Raw genomic sequence first — 16,510 nt, forward strand, 5'->3', positions numbered from 1 at the left:
GCTGAATAAATGCAAATAAAAATGAAAAACTGGAAAATTAGACAATAATTGTGTACATGTACAACAAAAAGATCAAAACACCATCTACACTGCATAGTTATGTTTTTGTTGTTGTTAGTCTTCTTTGAAAGACATTCTTAAAGATTACTCCCGTTTTTAGCAGGCTGACCGCTACCAGAAACTGTATTTAGTATTTTGTCAGCAGCTGTAAAATGCTGTGACTGTTATCTGCATCAGTGCCATTTTTTAGTACCCAAGTTTAGCTTTGTATGTGTGGTTTAGAGAAGCCACGTTGGTGAAAAGGAGTGGAGCGTAAAAAGCACAGCAGTTAGCATGGTGGCTGCTTCAAACCAGCGTTGAGATGGGCATTACTGACCCAGACGTTTTCTAACTTGAATCTTTGGCGCTGCTATTTCTTGTTTTCTTTGGAAATATGACCCGTTTAGAAGGAAATGTTTATTGTTAATTAGCTACTACGCTAATTGCTAATATTGTTAGCAACTTACAAGCTAGCTTTTCACTTTTCGGTGTTTAACGATGTACCGTTTTTGACATTCTCTTTGTTCCCGAGAGCATAACTCGTTCCTTATGAGTTATGCTCATAAGGAATGAGCAATGCTTTTTTGGCATGCTGAAAGACTAGACCATTAGCTGAATTATATTCACGCTTTTAAAAGTTTGCGTTTGCTGCACACAAGCCGAGCAAGTGGATCGGCCATGGGCTTCGCAATACTTATGTGAAGGGGACGTGTCACCGTCACATTTGAAAAATTACTTCCCTCAACACTGTTTTTTTTTTTCTTTCCTCAAGAAAGAATCCATTCCACTTGATTTATATGTGAATACTGATACCGCTAAAGCTCTGCATGCTCCAAGCGTAAATAACAAAGTGACTCGCTAGTGCAGGCTGGTGAACGCTGGACAAGGCCATGTCACAATGTCTAGATGGATAGATTACCAACTAATAATATATGATTTACTCTCTAAAATAAAAAAAATTAACAGATTCTGGGTCTTTGTCCTGCCTGTAAAAGAATCATTTGTGTGCATTTTCCTCCTTTTCTAACCCAACCTGTCAGAATTATACTTTAAAGCAGAATTTTGGCAAATATTTTCTGCTTTGTGTGTTGCCCTTTCATCCCATCTGCATTGTGTATGTTTGGGTGCATTGACTGGAGGCATATGTAATCTGTTTAAAAAAAAAAAAGATTGACAGTCAGCTGCACAGGACAGCCGATAACTCCTGTCTCTTGATCATCGCCATCTTTCTTTCTCTGTCTTCTTGCCCAACATTAGTTTTCTCCTCCTTCCATCCATTTCTTCCATGCAACACCTCGCATCTGACGATAACGATGAACGGCTTTCATGATCTGATAAATGTGTGCACTGTTCAATCAGTGCGGGTTGCTGCTGAATAAAAAACAAATGTAACGTGGTGTTTTATCGGTGTATATGGGGATGAGGAGGAGAATAATGTAACAAAGCTCCTCAGCTGGAGGCTGCTTATTGCAAATATTTTCTGCACACGTCGTTGAGCGTTGGTTTATTTATGCCCACACTCATTTGTTCTGTGGTCCGGGTTTCTTTGGACCAAAAGAGTCAGCACATAGCTGCAGCTATTACAGCTAGAAACAAGTGGTGAGGCCCAAAATCTGGGTGTAGTGATGGACCTGAACTTTAAGAGGCGCATAAAGGCAACTGCAAAGTCAGCCTTCTGTCACCCGAAGAACATTTCGAGGATATCAGCTCACGTTCTCACTAAAGTTCTAAAGTTCTCCCGCTGGCTCCCTGAAGCTCAGAGAACAGACTTTAAAATATTTTTGTAGCATATTTGCTGACTAAAAAACACTCCTGGATAGACCAGGTCTACTTTTAATATGGTAATCGCTTAGGAGTAAATGGACCTAGACGACAGCTTTGGCACAACCCAACAACAGATTACACCAAGAAATGGTCTGGGGGTTTTCAACTGTTTTAGGATCCTTTTTACGTGCTGAATCCAAAACTCACATTGGTTTTACTCCATCAGGTCAACTTTCTGCACTACGGAGCAACATGAGCATCAAATGCACATATGGATCGGTTTGCTGAGAATCTGGATCAATAAGTGATGAACAGCTGGAGGAGAGACTCCATCAGCACAGAAAATAGATGGAGGATTTTGCATGTATAAGTGTTTAGTATTCAATTTACAGAAATCCACGTTTGTAACATTTAATTGAGACTCTGTTAGAAAACTGTTTATTTTCTCCTAAAACCTTTTTTTGGATGAGAAATATTAATGGAAATGAACTGATAACGTCACGAAAATGTCATCAATTTAGTCCAAAGATTGGATTTCTCTGGATCAAATTAGAATAAAAACCTGACCTGGCTGAGAGAAATTGATGTCGTTTTTGGATTCTACCGTGCAAAATAGTCCCAATTCAGTTGAAAAAACATAGACAACTTCCAAAAAATATTTTTTTGTAACCCAGTGTTATAAACTGTGGGACATAAAGTCTGTCCATCCATCCATCCATTTTCTTCCGCTTATCCGGGGTTGGGTCGCGGGGGCAGCAGCTTCAGAAGGGAGGCCCAGACTTCCCTCTCCCCAGCCACTTCTTCCAGCTCCTTCGGGGGAATCCCAAGGCGTTCCCAGGCCAGCCGAGAGACGTAATCCCTCCAGCGTGTCCTGGGTCTTCCCCGAGGCCTCCTCCCGGTGGGACGTGCCCGGAACACCTCACCAGGAGACATCCGTACCAGATGCCCGAGCCACCTCAACTGGCTCCTCTCGACGTGGAGGAGCAGCGGCTCTACTCTGAGTCCCTCCCGGATGACCGAGCTTCTCACCCTATCTCTAAGGGAAAGGCCCAGTCACCCTGCAGAGGAAACCCATTTCGGCCGCTTGTACCCGTGATCTTGTTCTTTCGCTCATGACCCAAAGCTCATGACCATAGATGAGGGTGGGAACGTAGATCGACCGGTAAATCGACATAAAGTCTGGAAAACATTTATTTAGCTAAACCACGAACTGTTTATTTAGAAACGTGATAGAAACAATGGTCTCCTTTAAGTTTTAGTGTCGTGTTGACCCGTCCATCTAGCTCAATAACAGCCCTTAATGGATTCAGTGGGAAGAAGCAAAGCAGTGCATTATTTTGTCATGAAAGGAAATCAACTTTTCAATTTGCTATGCAAATACAAGTCGGAAATGTATTTGCATTTCTCTTCCTCGAGACGATACTTTGTGGAACCTTGGATTTTTTTCTTTTTCTTCTATAATTACAGCGGAAAGTCAACCTAGTTATGTCTCTACCAGCTTTTCACATTTAGAGAATTACTTTCCCAACCATTCTTCTTTCAAAATATCTCAAAGCGAATTAGATTGGATGAAGCTCTTCAATGTCAGTTTTAAGATCTTGTTCAACTTGTTCCATTTTTAGCTCAAGTTAAATGTTCTGTGTCTCCTGCTGGTTGGTAAATCTGCACGTTGGCCACTAAGTAAGATAATTTCTTTCTCATCTGCCTAGAAAATCTTTCCAAATTTTTGTTTGGTCCACCTTCATGGCATGTGGCAAACTTGTTTTGGCTTTCTTTCAACAACAGTTTAAACTCTGTAAAGTCTGAAATTGTACAGTGCGATGCTAGTAGTTGTTCTTTCCACAGATTCTTGTACCTGAAATGTGGATCTCCGAGTTTCAACTGATCAATGAAAAGGTAGGTTTAATTTTTTTTTTTTCACAGAGTAATGCTCAAAGCTCAATAGCAAGTTTACGTTTTAAGAATGCACAAAGTAGTAATTCAGAAAACAATTCAGTGTCACATTCCTGACATTTAAAATCCCAATGTTGTTTCTTCTTGAATATGTCTTTACAGGTAAATTGTCTAAATATACCTGGGTCAGTGTTAACAGTGAGTCTAGACAAATGTGAGGTAAAGTCTGACTCGAATAAGTCTCATTAGTCGCAATATTGCCGAAGATCGAGGCTGAGCAGCCGTGTGCGCTACGCTGGCAGCCGTAGCTCAGGTAAACAAAACACACAAGGATGCCGTGGTGAATAGTCAAAGCCCAGCGCGTCACTTTTAATTACAGTTTTCATTTGTGTGTAAGCCGCGGATGCATTGTGTTCAATTTATCTCAAAAAATTGATAAACATATCCGTCAAATTAAAAGGGATCAGAGGAGGAGGAAAAAGCTGAACCTTTGTAGAGATGAATCCCCCTGAAAACCTCCTCTCTGTAATGTAATGGATTTGGCTTTAATTACAAACTTGTTCCCTCTCTCTTTCATGCACACACACACCCTCCCACCCCCACACGCACATGAGGTAATAAAACAAACACAACCCCTGTTTGCGTGAGTGCAAACAAAAAGGAGAGAGCAAATTTTGCCCCTGTTTGCAATGCAGCAGAGTTGAGGACATGAGGCGTACACAAACATTTCAGCACAAGCATTCTGATCCAAATCCACAATTTGACTTGGATATTCAGAATTAAGAGAAATGTCAAATGTCTTTTCCCACACTAATATGACATATGGGGCCACAAAACTGATTAAAAATCTTTTCTCCATTTTAATTAAGGAGTTGATGAGAAGTTCATCGGCCACATAGAGAAAGCCTCCTGGTTATTCCTCTAAATATTGATTTCTGAACTCTTCCTGAGTTAAAACATCAGTATTGTTGTTTCTAACAATGTTCGTTTTACTCAAACATAAACCTATAAAGAGTTAAATCAGAGAAACTGATCATTTAAAGTCTGTTTCCAGAGCTGTATGTTTGATTAGGAATCGTCGTTTGTTTGCCCGTTTTTATTTAAAATAAGTTTGGAGGAATCAATATGTTTTATTGGCTATAATGTCATTGGCCTAACTTCACAAGAATATATTGCCTTTTATCTAAGCTTACATGTTATCTTTCAAAATCAAAACAAGGTCTGCAAGGTTTTGCTGCCATGTAGACAAAATAAATGTATAACTTATATTAATATTTAGTTTTTTCCCACTCTGCTGCATACTTTGAACTGAGTGATGTGTGATAAAAAGCGTCCTACTTACTGACCCTGATCCTCACACTCTTTGACAGTGAGCGCTCGTTACAAGTGGAGTAATTCTCTCCTGCAGCGTCTCCCCTGTCTGATAATAAACCATGAAACACACATGATTTAATGTCACACTAATATAACCCTCTGCTCCCTGTATTTCTCCAGGGAAGTCATTTTGTAACACGTTTGCAAACTAAGTTGCAGATATTGCGTTTGCACTGAACTGTTGCTGACTGAAACGAACTCCATCAGGACGATATTTTTAGCTAGAAATGGACGACTCGGGAATCAAGTCCTCAAAAATCAAGAAAACCAACTAAACTCAAGCCAGATTGGCTCTTGCGTCTCCCAGCGTGCACTCGGATTTAAAATGGCTCCATTTGGGTTTCTGTGGTGCTGAGTAACGGACCAACATGCTGCACGGAAATGAGCACAAATAAGTGATCTGAGTTTATTTTAAATATTGTCTGTCACAAGAAAATGCTTCAGATAAACAAAAAAGTAAAGTTGCTAACTACAGTGTCATGCAAACTGATCGCTACTGATTGGTTGATAACTAAAAACTGAAGGAAACTTAATTTGGGAAAAAGGAGGAATTTTCTTCTTTGATGAATTGTGAACTGAGATCGGAGAGTTCATCAGGTGGCTCAAAATTCACTCCTCCTTTTAATTCCAGGGCTTTGTAAAAAAAAAAAATTTTTTTTCCCCATGTTCTAAACTTATTTAAATCCAGTAATTTTTACAGTCATTACGTAACACAAATTGAGAAAAATTTGGAAAGGCTGGGTGTGGAAAACGTAAGTACATCCTTTCTTGTTGAGGATGAAAATATGATATTAAAGTGTCGTAGAATGTGTTAATAACTGAAGTTTACCCGGGGTTTGGACATGTAAATGTTTGTATGATTTAAAAGAGAAGCGTAAGAAGGACAGGAAATCATAAGATCTTGTATACCTGCTCCTTTTCAAACAGATTATGCAAAATCGCTTATTAATTGAGCATGATTTGTTTTTTATTTACATTTTTTTCTTGTTTTTACTTTTTGTCTGTTTGAAACAAATAAATAACTAAATAACATTTATAAAGAAAAGTAGCGGCCAGTTGATGTCTTGAATGCAGCTCAGAAGTGTGTGTTAAAATGCCATAATGGAAATAAATCAGGCATCACTTAAACATTTGTTGAAGTCATTCAATCTGGGAATGAGTCAAATGTCATTTCCATTTAATCTGAACTCATCTTTCTCCACTGCCAGAAAAAAAAACAAATGAAAACATGACTGTCGCCAATGATTCGGGCTCATTGTGTCACTTGGGACAATTTACAGTCATTTAGTCAAATAAGTTTTATGTCAGCACAATATTTCCCAGCGAGGCTGCAGATGTCGGCAGAGACCCTGAAAGCTACTGTCTAGGAAGAGGAACGATGCAAAATTTGACAAGATCCATGAAACTCCCTATTGCAAACATAATATCTGTGATGAGCAGAGGGTAAAACGTGAACCCTTTAGCCGCATCGCCTGGACACTGGAAGACGTTTTCCTTCGGTGCTTCGGTCCGGCCTCATCGGAGCGGCTCGTGTCAGCTGTGAGCTTTGTGTTTCTGTCTTAATGTGGTGTAAAGAAGGTTTTTACTAAATTTTCCTTTCAGGGCTCAGCAGCCTAATGGAGTCGTGAGAACGTTTAAATCAATACCAGAGACCTTTATTCTGCTGTAGATTAAAGTTGTATGCTTTTCTTAAACCAGTGTTAAATTTTGTTCTTGGCTTCTGTTAAAGTTTAATTACACTTCCTCTACAATTTATTTATTTATTTTACCGTAATAGCACGTCTCTATGCAGCAGCGTTTCTCATATGGAGGAGTAGATGTTACTAGAAAGATTTGGAGCTAACTAGAATTTAATGTTATGTCCATTTCAGGGGGATTAATGGAAAATATCTGGGTTATTCACACAAAGGTGCCAAGGATCCTGTAGGCGAACACAAAATTATATAAAGTTTGTGCAAAGTGAGAGTTCATCTGTTAAATTGACTGAGTTTTTAAGTGTTAAATTGAATATAATTCCAGATTTTGTCTAAAGGTTGTCTAAAACCCTTTAGCTGTTATTGTGACAAGTTAATTTTATAAGCTATAGAAGAGTAATTATTAGAAATGCGCTGATATCTGATAATAATACTGACCAATATACTTACCAATATCATAAATACTATATGTATTTCCCTGCACTTTTTGTAAAAGAGAACAGACCACCTGCGCTGCTTCTGTTCTTCAGTTAAACATCCCATAATGCACTGCTGCATCACTATCAATTCCACATGACCAAACAACCTCCCTCCTAAAATCAATACTCTGAAATGGAAATATAATTTTCATTAATCGAACTGAAAACAATATGTTGAAAAATTATGCCAACATTGATATCAATATACTGTATTTTCCGCACTATAAGGCACACCTTCAATGAATGGCCTATTTTAAAACTTTTTTCATATATAAAGCGCACTGCATTATAAGGCACTACATTGAGGGTCTTCAGCTGTTCCGTAATACGGGACATGATTTATTTCGTACTCTACAAATGAGGATGTGTAATAATAAGGAAATGGTCCCAGAGTGCATTATATAGTAGTCTGCCCCAGTCATTGTTTCACTCACGGTGTTGGTGTTGCAATATTGTGCCCAACTGCTTTCTAGGTAACACAGACCAACCGACACGCTGCCGCCGCAGTCTCTGTCTCTCTTCCCCCGCCCCCCGGCTTTAAATGTATAGGGGCTGGTCCCTTGGTAACCGTAGTCGAAGCAACCCGGACGAATATCTAAAGCCACTTTGTTGACATAAAAAATGTTAAAAAAAACAGTTCGACTCGGGTTGGCGTGGAAAGCCTTCAGCGACTGGGCCGGGGCGTGGCCGGACGATGGTCACCCCTCTCTGTTTGCGCACAGTATATTGGTGGGGAACATGGTGCTAAATGACCTGCAGATGACCTGATTATCAGGTCGGTAGGTAGATAGGTCAGTCAAACTTTATTAACAAAGAAGCGTTCTGACAACTATCCCAGCATGCACCACGCACTTCTTCTTCTACGGGCGAAAATGAAGTCGGCGGCTGCTTACCGTAGTTGCTAGACCTGTTGTGGCTCAATATTGGTCCTTATATAAGGCGCACCGGATTATAAGGCGCACTGTCGGCTTTTGAGGAAATTGAAGGTTTTTGGGTGCGCCTTATAGTGCGGAAAATACGGTATTGTGCATCCTTTGAATTATTATTTGTTTCCACATATTTTAAAGTAATCTTTTAGGACTTACTGAATATTAAAGAATATTTCATTATTCTTCCTAACCACAGAGAAGGAACACTTGACAATAAAAAGTCTTCTTTAAGTAACTAAATATAATCAAAGTGTTTTTGGGTTGGGTGAAAGGTCTGTGTTTTATTTTATCATTATTATATGTCTCCCTTAGAGAGTGAACATTAGCAAAAGTGACGGACTCTCCCTTGGAAATGCAGTGTAAAATCAGTCTTAGAAAAATTTATGGTAACAGAAATAATTACGCTACAAAAAAAAAAAACTAATTAAAAGTTGGAGAAAAAAAAAGGTTAATAAATCCTTAGCAATTTATCTCCGGCTGTTTGAAATTTAAGTCAATAATATAATTAGCAGAACCCTTCTCCTGTTAATGACTGCACTACAATAGTGTCACAGGTTCCCTCCGTGGAACATAAAATAATCCTAAAGCGTTTGAGTTGAAAGCGAGCTGCGTGCTCCAGCAGCAGGTGAGCTGCAGAAACAGAGTCAGGGACCTTTTTGCATATTTATAGGTTCCCCTAACTGAATTAGACAGAGGTCTAGAGGAACATCTAAGCCTTTTAAAGGCATGAAGGGATTGTTTCCATGACAAAACTTCTAAATATGTAATTTTGATGAAATGAGATGAGTTTATATGGGTTAGATCAATGCCAGGAGAGGGACTTTGGGTTTCATCTAATCTTGGATCTCACAGTGTTTCATTTAGCAGCTCTACAGGGAAGCTTGACATTGGCACAGGCATGCGTGGTAAAAACCGAGCACATTTTCTCAATAAAATGTCGGAGTCGAGGAGCAGCTGCAACAGTCTTTACAGGTGTGCGTTTTGTTAGAATAAACATGGATCAGTGGGAAAGCAAAACAGTCGGTTTACTTTATTTGTGATATTTGTCTTCCTGTGTTTTGTATCAGGAGCATCCAATCAGATTTTTATCCCTAATAATAACATGCGTCATCCTGTAGCAGGGATTTGCCAACGCTGTGATTTTCGTTAAGTTAAAAATCCAAACCAACTACGTGACCGGAAACTTTACAGAGCATCAAAAATATAATTCCAGATGCTGCAGGCTCTCCTATTTTACTTTTGCTTGACAGTGTCAAATATGTCTTTCCAACCAGAGTTTTTGCAGTTGCCCTCAATGCACTGCTTTAAAAAGCAGCTAGCTCAGTTATGAAAGCTGCTGTAACTTGGGTTGCCACCCGTCCCTTAAAATATGGAATCGTCCCGTATTTGGCTGTTAAATGTTGAGTCCCATATTGAACCGATACGGGACGCAATTTGTTCCGTATTTCTATAAATGTCCGGTACACACGCCTATCACACATCAAGACTAATTGTAACAATAATGACCAAACTAAAACACAGGATATATTAAGGTCAGCTGAATTGTCGTGGTGTGAGCTAGAGCTAAAGGACCCCCAGAATGCTACGGACCAATGCTCTTGTGGTTGCCTAGAAATGGACACTACGCAGCGGCTGTGAGCTGCTATCGACCGCGTCTTTTTAAAACGTCCTCAACCCGATTCTCCACCATCATTAGAACCAAAACCTCTCGTAAAGATACGGACGTGAGAGGGAAGACTCAAATCCCAGGCTGGAACATGTTAGCGAAGACGAATACAGGCAATTAAAACAAATGTGTTCGTCCTGGCGCAGTGTGCATTGCTGGATGATGTCAGACAGAATGGGTCAGGAGAGGTTAGAACCTAAAGAGCTAGACATCAGCATCTCTTCATCCCTCAATCATCTCCTGAGGCTGATGTAGTATAGAACATTTTGCTATGATTGATTAAGTTGCTTGTGGTTTTAGTAGACTGTTATGGTTTGATTATTAGATAATCAATTATTTGCTTATTTAATGTATATTATCAGCCAAAATCATATAAATGGCCATTTAAAGAACAAATCATATTAAGAGATTAACAGTAAATACATAAATATTTCCTACTTTAAAAAGATTTGTTAGGGTTTTCTGTTTGTTTTATTAAGAAATGTTGACATATTCAGTGTTCAGTGGTCATTTAATGTATTATTAATGTCAGACACAGACCTTCTGACCAGGGGCGGATCTAGATGGGGGCCAGCAGGGGTACAGAAGAAATTATGCTAAATAAATGTCTTTTGTTAATATTCCGAGGTGGATTTTTTTTTTAACCTTCACAATTTTATTTTAACAATGAATTAAAAATTATAGTGCTGCACTTTTAGCTGCTGTATTGAGATAGGATCATACTTTCCATCTGGTAGATCAGGATCTACAACCTGAATCTCTGGAGACACAAGTGGCTCTTTGGCTCACTTATTACATCAAATGATGAAATATTGCTCTGTTTTTTTTTGTTTCATTCTTTTTTAAGTGTCGCCATGGAAAAACACTCACTACCCAGGCCCCCGTGGTAAATTTGACCCCGAAAAGACGTGACTAAGGAGCAGCTTTAGAAGTACACCGAAAGCTACAGAATCTGGTAAAAACTGTGAGCTTTGCTGAAGTAATTAAAGACACAAGTTCAAATCCCTGCTGAGAGTGGAGCTCCTTCAATCAGTGATCCTCCGTACCACTGATTGGCTAAGCAATGTAACGTGATCCTCTGCAGCAAGTGATGGCAAAGCGGGGCGCGTCATCACGACTTTACACAAGTGTGTCTTTACCTCAGCGGCAGAGGCTCCACCGAACCCCTGAGACCGACTCATCGAACCCCTGGGGTTCAATCGAACCCAGGTTAAGAACCACTGCCTTAGAGTCTGCTGAGTATTTTAGTTGTTAACTCTTGAGTCCCTGATGTCCCTGAATACCACTGGGATAAAATAAATGTATCTAGTTTGGTCAAAAGGTGTGGAAAAAATGTGTATAATTTTTGGTTTAACGAGCTCTATTGACCTCTGTATTGGTCAGAGACACTCAAAACCTGGTTTAAATGAAAGCCAAGAGTGTCCCCTTTAAGAAGATACCAAACACTATATTATAAACCTTTGATAAATGCCCATACCATGAGCCTAAACCAGACATTCACCAGTCTAAAAAAACAGAATTTTTCCAAAGGGGTTGTTTACTTCATGAGCTGATAACTATGACTCAACTACCATTTTGGAAGGGCTATCATACCAAAATATTAACTAGAGACATGTATCTTTTCAAAAAATATTCATAGACTTTGCCACCCTGAAATGGACAAAAATGTCAAATTTTGGCCTCTGGCTCATGGACTAGCATTCAGTCGTAAAATTAGTTTTTATTCAAACTTCAAACTTCACTTTTCTAGTTGTTCTGCTGAGGTAGTGACATCAATTTGTGACATCACGCAAATTGATGTCACAAAGAGAACAGAGAACAAAGAAAACAAAGTTGCAATGTCACAGAGCAAGTAGAAGGATTTGTCCAGACTACATAAACTTTAGCTACAGACAGAAACTCCACACCATCTTCAAAGAAATCAACATGTCGATGGAAACAAAAAACCTCATACAAGAACACGAGGCTCTGAAGATGCAAATTGAACAGCTTCTTCTAAAAAACGATGAGAACATTAAAAAACTTTTTGCAGAAAACAAAAGTTTAAAGGAGAAGAACACCACACTGGCAGAGGACAGAACCACCCTGGAGCAGAAATGCGCAGCCCTGGAGAAGGAAAAAACCTCCCTGGAGCAGAAATGTACTGTCCTAGAGCGGGAAAACACCACGCTGGAGCAGAAATGTACTGTCCTAGAGAGGGAAAACACCACGCTGGAGCAGAGAAACACCTCCCTGGAACAGACAAGCACTGCCTTGGAGCAAATAGGCTCCATCTTGGAGCAGTCAAATTTCACCCTGGAACAGGCAAACGCCGCCCTGGAGCAGAAAAACACCACCCTGGAACAGAAATTCACTGCCCTAGAGAAGGAAAAAACCATCCTGGAGCAGAAATGCACTGATCTGGAGAAGGAAAACACAAACCTGGAGCAGAGAAATACCTCCCTGGAGCAGAGAAGCATTGCCTTGGAGCGAATAGATGCCGTCTTAGAGCAGGCAAACGTCACCCTAGAGAAGGATAATGCCTCCATGGAGCAGGAGAACACCGCCCTGAAGGAGAGGAAGATAGCGTTGGAGCAGAGAGGCACCATCCTGGAGCAGGAGAACAGCGCACTGAAGATGAAAAACATTGCCTTGGAGCAGCAGAAGACCGTCTTGGAGCAGATAGATGAAGCCTTGGAGAAGGCACACATCGCCCTGGAGCAGGATAACACCGCCTTGGAACAGGAGAACACTGCCCTGAAGAAGAGAAACATCGCCTTGGAGCAGAGAGGCACCACCATGGAGCAGAACATCACCACCCTGGAGCGGAACATCACCACCCTGGAGCAGAAGAACACCTCCCTGGAGCAGAGAATCATCGCCTTGGAGCGAATAGATGCCGTATTGGAGCAAGCAAACACCACCCTGGAACAGGATAACGCCGCCTTGGAGCAGGAGAACACCGCCCTGAAGGACAGAAAGATCGCCTTGGAGCGGAACGTCGCCACCCTGGAGCGGAACAACAACATTTTGGAGCAGGAGAACACCGAACTAGAAGACGATAACGCCTCCCTGCAAGAGGAAAACGACATGCTCCGCAAGGCAAAGAGCGCCTTGGCAGAGGAAAAAAACCACCTCAAGCTGACTTACATGGGCCTGCAGTACAGAAGCGTCGCCTCCGAGCAGGAAATAAAAGTCTTGGAGCGCATGAATACTAACCTTGAGCTTGAAGTGGAACAGCTGAACCAAAGGCTGAGGGACATAGAGGAGCAGCAGAATGAGGAGCAGCAGAATGAGGAGCAGCAGAACGAGGAGCAGCAGAACGAGGAGCTATCAGAAGAGGAAGACGACGAAGACAACCAGCCGTTTTCAGACCAGCCTCAGGAGCGGCCACCTATATTCAGACGTGTGGTCAGAGGTTTCACCAGTACACTTGTGAGAATGTACCGAACAGTCAATCTCAGGCACTGAGTTGAAGCATGGTCATTCTAAATAAAGGGTCATGAGGCCTCCAAGCTTCATGTTTGATTGTCAGTGGCAGAAAAGCTTGAGGACAACAGGACTACGGTGTCGATGGAGCTTGACACTTGGGGGCTGACCTCCAGGGATTTGTGGTGAGTCCTGTTGGTCTCCCGGCTGACCTCCAGGGGTTTGTTGTGGGTTCTGTAGGTTTCCTGGCCTGCCTCCAGGGCTTCATAGCAAATCCCGTTGGTCTCCCGGTTGACCTCCAGGGCTTTGTGGTGAGTCACGTTGGTCTCCGGTCTGACCTCCAGGGCTTTGTGGTGAGTCTTGTTGGTCTCCGGTCTGACCTCCAGGGCTTTGTGGTGAGTCCCGTTGGTCTCTCGGCTGACCTCCAGGACTTTGTGGTGAGTCTTGTTGGTCTCCGGTCTGACCTCCAGGGCTTTGTGGTGAGTCCCGTTGGTCTCTCGGCTGACCTCCAGGGCTTTGTTGTGGGTCCTGGTGGTTTCCCGGCCTGCCTCCAGGGCTTCATAGCAAGTCCCGTTGGTCTCTCGGCTGACCTCCAGGGCTTTGTGGTGAGTCCCGTTGGTCTCCCGGCTGACCTCCAGGCCTTCGTGATGAGACCTGTAGGTCTCCCAGACGACCTCCAAGGCTTTGTTGTGGGTCCTGGTGGTTTCCCGGCCTGCCTCCAGGGCTTCATAGCAAATCCCGTTGGTCTCTCGGCTGACCTCCAGGGCTTTGTGGTGAGTCCCGTTGGTCTCCCGGCTGACCTCCAGGGTTTTGTTGCGGGTCCTGTAGGTTTCCCGGCCTGCCTCCAGGACTTCATAGCAAGTCCCGTTGGTCTCCGGTCTGACCTCCAGGGCTTTGTGCGAGTCCCGTTGGTCTCCCGGCTGACCTCCAGGGTTTTGTTGCGGGTCCTGTAGGTTTCCTGGCCTGCCTCCAGGACTTCATAGCAAGTCCCGTTGGTCTCCGGTCTGACCTCCAGGGCTTTGTGCGAGTCCCGTTGGTCTCCCGGCTGACCTCCAGGGTTTTGTGCGAGTCCCGTTGGTCTCCCGGCTGACCTCCAGGGTTTTGTTGCGGGTCCTGTAGGTTTCCCGGCATGCCTCCAGGACTTCATAGCAAGTCCCGTTGGTCTCCGGTCTGACCTCCAGGGCTTTGTGCGAGTCCCGTTGGTCTCCCGGACGAGCTCCAAGGCTTCATGGTGAGTCCTGTTGGTCTCCCGGCTAACCTCCATGGCTTTGTGTCAAGTCCCTTTGGTCTCTCGACCAACCTCCAGGGTTTTGTTGCGTGTCACGTCGGCCTCCGGAGTCTCGTCGTGGGTCCCAACTGCCTCCTGGTTCCTCCTCTGCTGTCGACATGTACACATCCCCAGCATCTCCAAGGTTCCTGTTCTGCCGCCAACGTCCACCAAGGTACTTGCTCCGCTGCCAGCGTCCTCCAAGGCTGCTGTTCGCCAGCATCCTCCTCAGATTCCTTTGGTGTTCCTTAGTTGTTTCTATTTAATCCTGCCTTGTTTTCCACATCTGTTCTTCATTGGTGATTCTAATTATGTTTATTTCTTGTTCCTAGTTATTTTCCTTTGTTCTAGTTTAATTAGGTTCCTTTAGTCTCCTTACTCCTTTGTGTTTGTATTTTGGTTGTTTCCCTTTGTGTAATCTTCCCCCCTTTTCTTTGCCACTTTCTCTTTCCCTTCACAGGCTGCTTCCACTCCCTCCACTCACACCTGCTCATCAGCCCAGGTCCTGCACAGTGGTGCACTTGGTAGCACTGTTGCCTTGCAGCAAGAAGGTCCTTGCTTCAATTCCCAGCCCCGGGTCTTTCTTCATGGAGTTTACATGTTCTCCCAATGCATGCGTAGGTTCTCTCCGGGTACTCCGGCTTCCTCCCAAAGTCCAAAAGCAAGGCTGTTAGGTTAATTGATTTCTGTAAACTCATCCTTATGTATGGATGTGTGCATGCATGGTTGTTTTGTCCTGTCTCTGTGTTGCTAGCAACCTTTCCCAGGGTGTACACCGCCTCCTGCTAGAGATACACAGTAAAAAATGCTGGGTTATTTTCATAACCCAATTTCTGGGTTGAATCTGTTGGGACATAGGTTGGGTAAGTGCTATATTTATTTTTAAGAACATAAAATTACTCTGAACATTTGAAATTGTTGGCTAATTACAAGTTATTTGCAGTGGAGTCTGGGCCTCCCTTCTGAAACTGCTGCCCCCGCGACCCGACCCTGGATAAAGTGGACGGACGGACGGACGGACGGACGGACGGACGGATGGACGGACGGACGGGCGGACGGACGGATTTCAGACCCATCAACCGGGAAGTTCAGAAGGCTTCATTGATATCCAGCCTGTAAGTCAACATTCATCTCTGAATAATGCTCATATTGTTTAGATAAGTGCATCACATTCAATAGTGAGGTTTTGTGTTAAACTAGAATCAGTCAGAAATTAGTTTTTGAGAATGTAGCCCTTTACCTTTAAATTCACTAAAGGCCTGTTTTTGTGTCTTCTCTCTTGTTCTCAACAAAGATCTTTTGTATGGCCAAGAAGAGAAAGGAGCAGCCATCTTCTCAACAACATTAATTTTCTCCCTTAAGGTTTTCTAAACTGTTTTTAACATTTTAACACAAGCTTATGTTTGCCAGACAGACAAGATATTATAGCCCTGAAGCTGCTGCCAGTACTCCACCCTGTTCCACCTTACACATTTGGGAGAAGAGTTTCAGATCCATCAACCTGGAAGTTCAGATGTTTTCATTGATATCCAGCCTGTAAGTCAGCCTTCATCTCTGAATAATGCTCCAATTGTTTGCTGTTTAAATAAGTGCATCACTAATGGCCAGTTTTTTCTGTCTCCTCTCTCCATCAAGTTGGAACAAACCTGGTGGCACATCTACGAAATGCGACAACCCATATGTCTTCATGCATGGAGACAGGCAAAAATGCTAAAGTGTCATTAAAAATTATCCTTGTTTAATGGCTGAAAGTTTTACTTGTAGTTTGCTTTAAAACAGACTTTTTACATGAAATGTTTTCTAGTGTGTAGTAACAGAAACTTCTGGAGTTGTAACCAAATGAGTTGAAGTGATTTAACTATATACTTTAGAAACAACTTACTTATGTTTTGTAACTTTTGTAAATGAAATCTGCTGGCTCTATATATGTATCACGTGGAAATAAAAGAGGCTTTAAATTCAGATTGTTTTTAATCCTGTTTTTATATAGTGAAATT

General features: G+C 42.2%; 1 protein-coding gene across 7 annotated transcripts in view; it reads left to right on the forward strand.

Annotated features, from left to right (window-relative positions):
• LOC103469533 (uncharacterized) overlaps positions 1-16,264 on the forward strand; it is a 479,729-nt gene extending 463,465 nt beyond the window's left edge. For 5 of the 7 annotated variants that reach the window (XM_081604953.1, XM_081604966.1, XM_081604956.1 and 2 more), the window contains 2 exons: positions 15,808-16,049; positions 16,149-16,264. The gene's annotated coding sequence lies outside the window, so the exon portion shown is untranslated. Of the gene's footprint in view, positions 1-15,188; positions 15,377-15,456; positions 15,629-15,807; positions 16,050-16,148 lie in introns of those variants that run through there. The other 2 variants (XR_534365.2, XM_081604976.1) reach the window with 2 other exon arrangements.
• Positions 16,265-16,510: the final 246 nt, after the last annotated feature.

The sequence above is a fragment of the Poecilia reticulata genome, chromosome 1 (genome assembly GCF_904066995.2).
Source record: "Poecilia reticulata chromosome 1, P_reticulata-male-v2, whole genome shotgun sequence".
Lineage (NCBI taxonomy): Eukaryota > Metazoa > Chordata > Actinopteri > Cyprinodontiformes > Poeciliidae > Poecilia > Poecilia reticulata.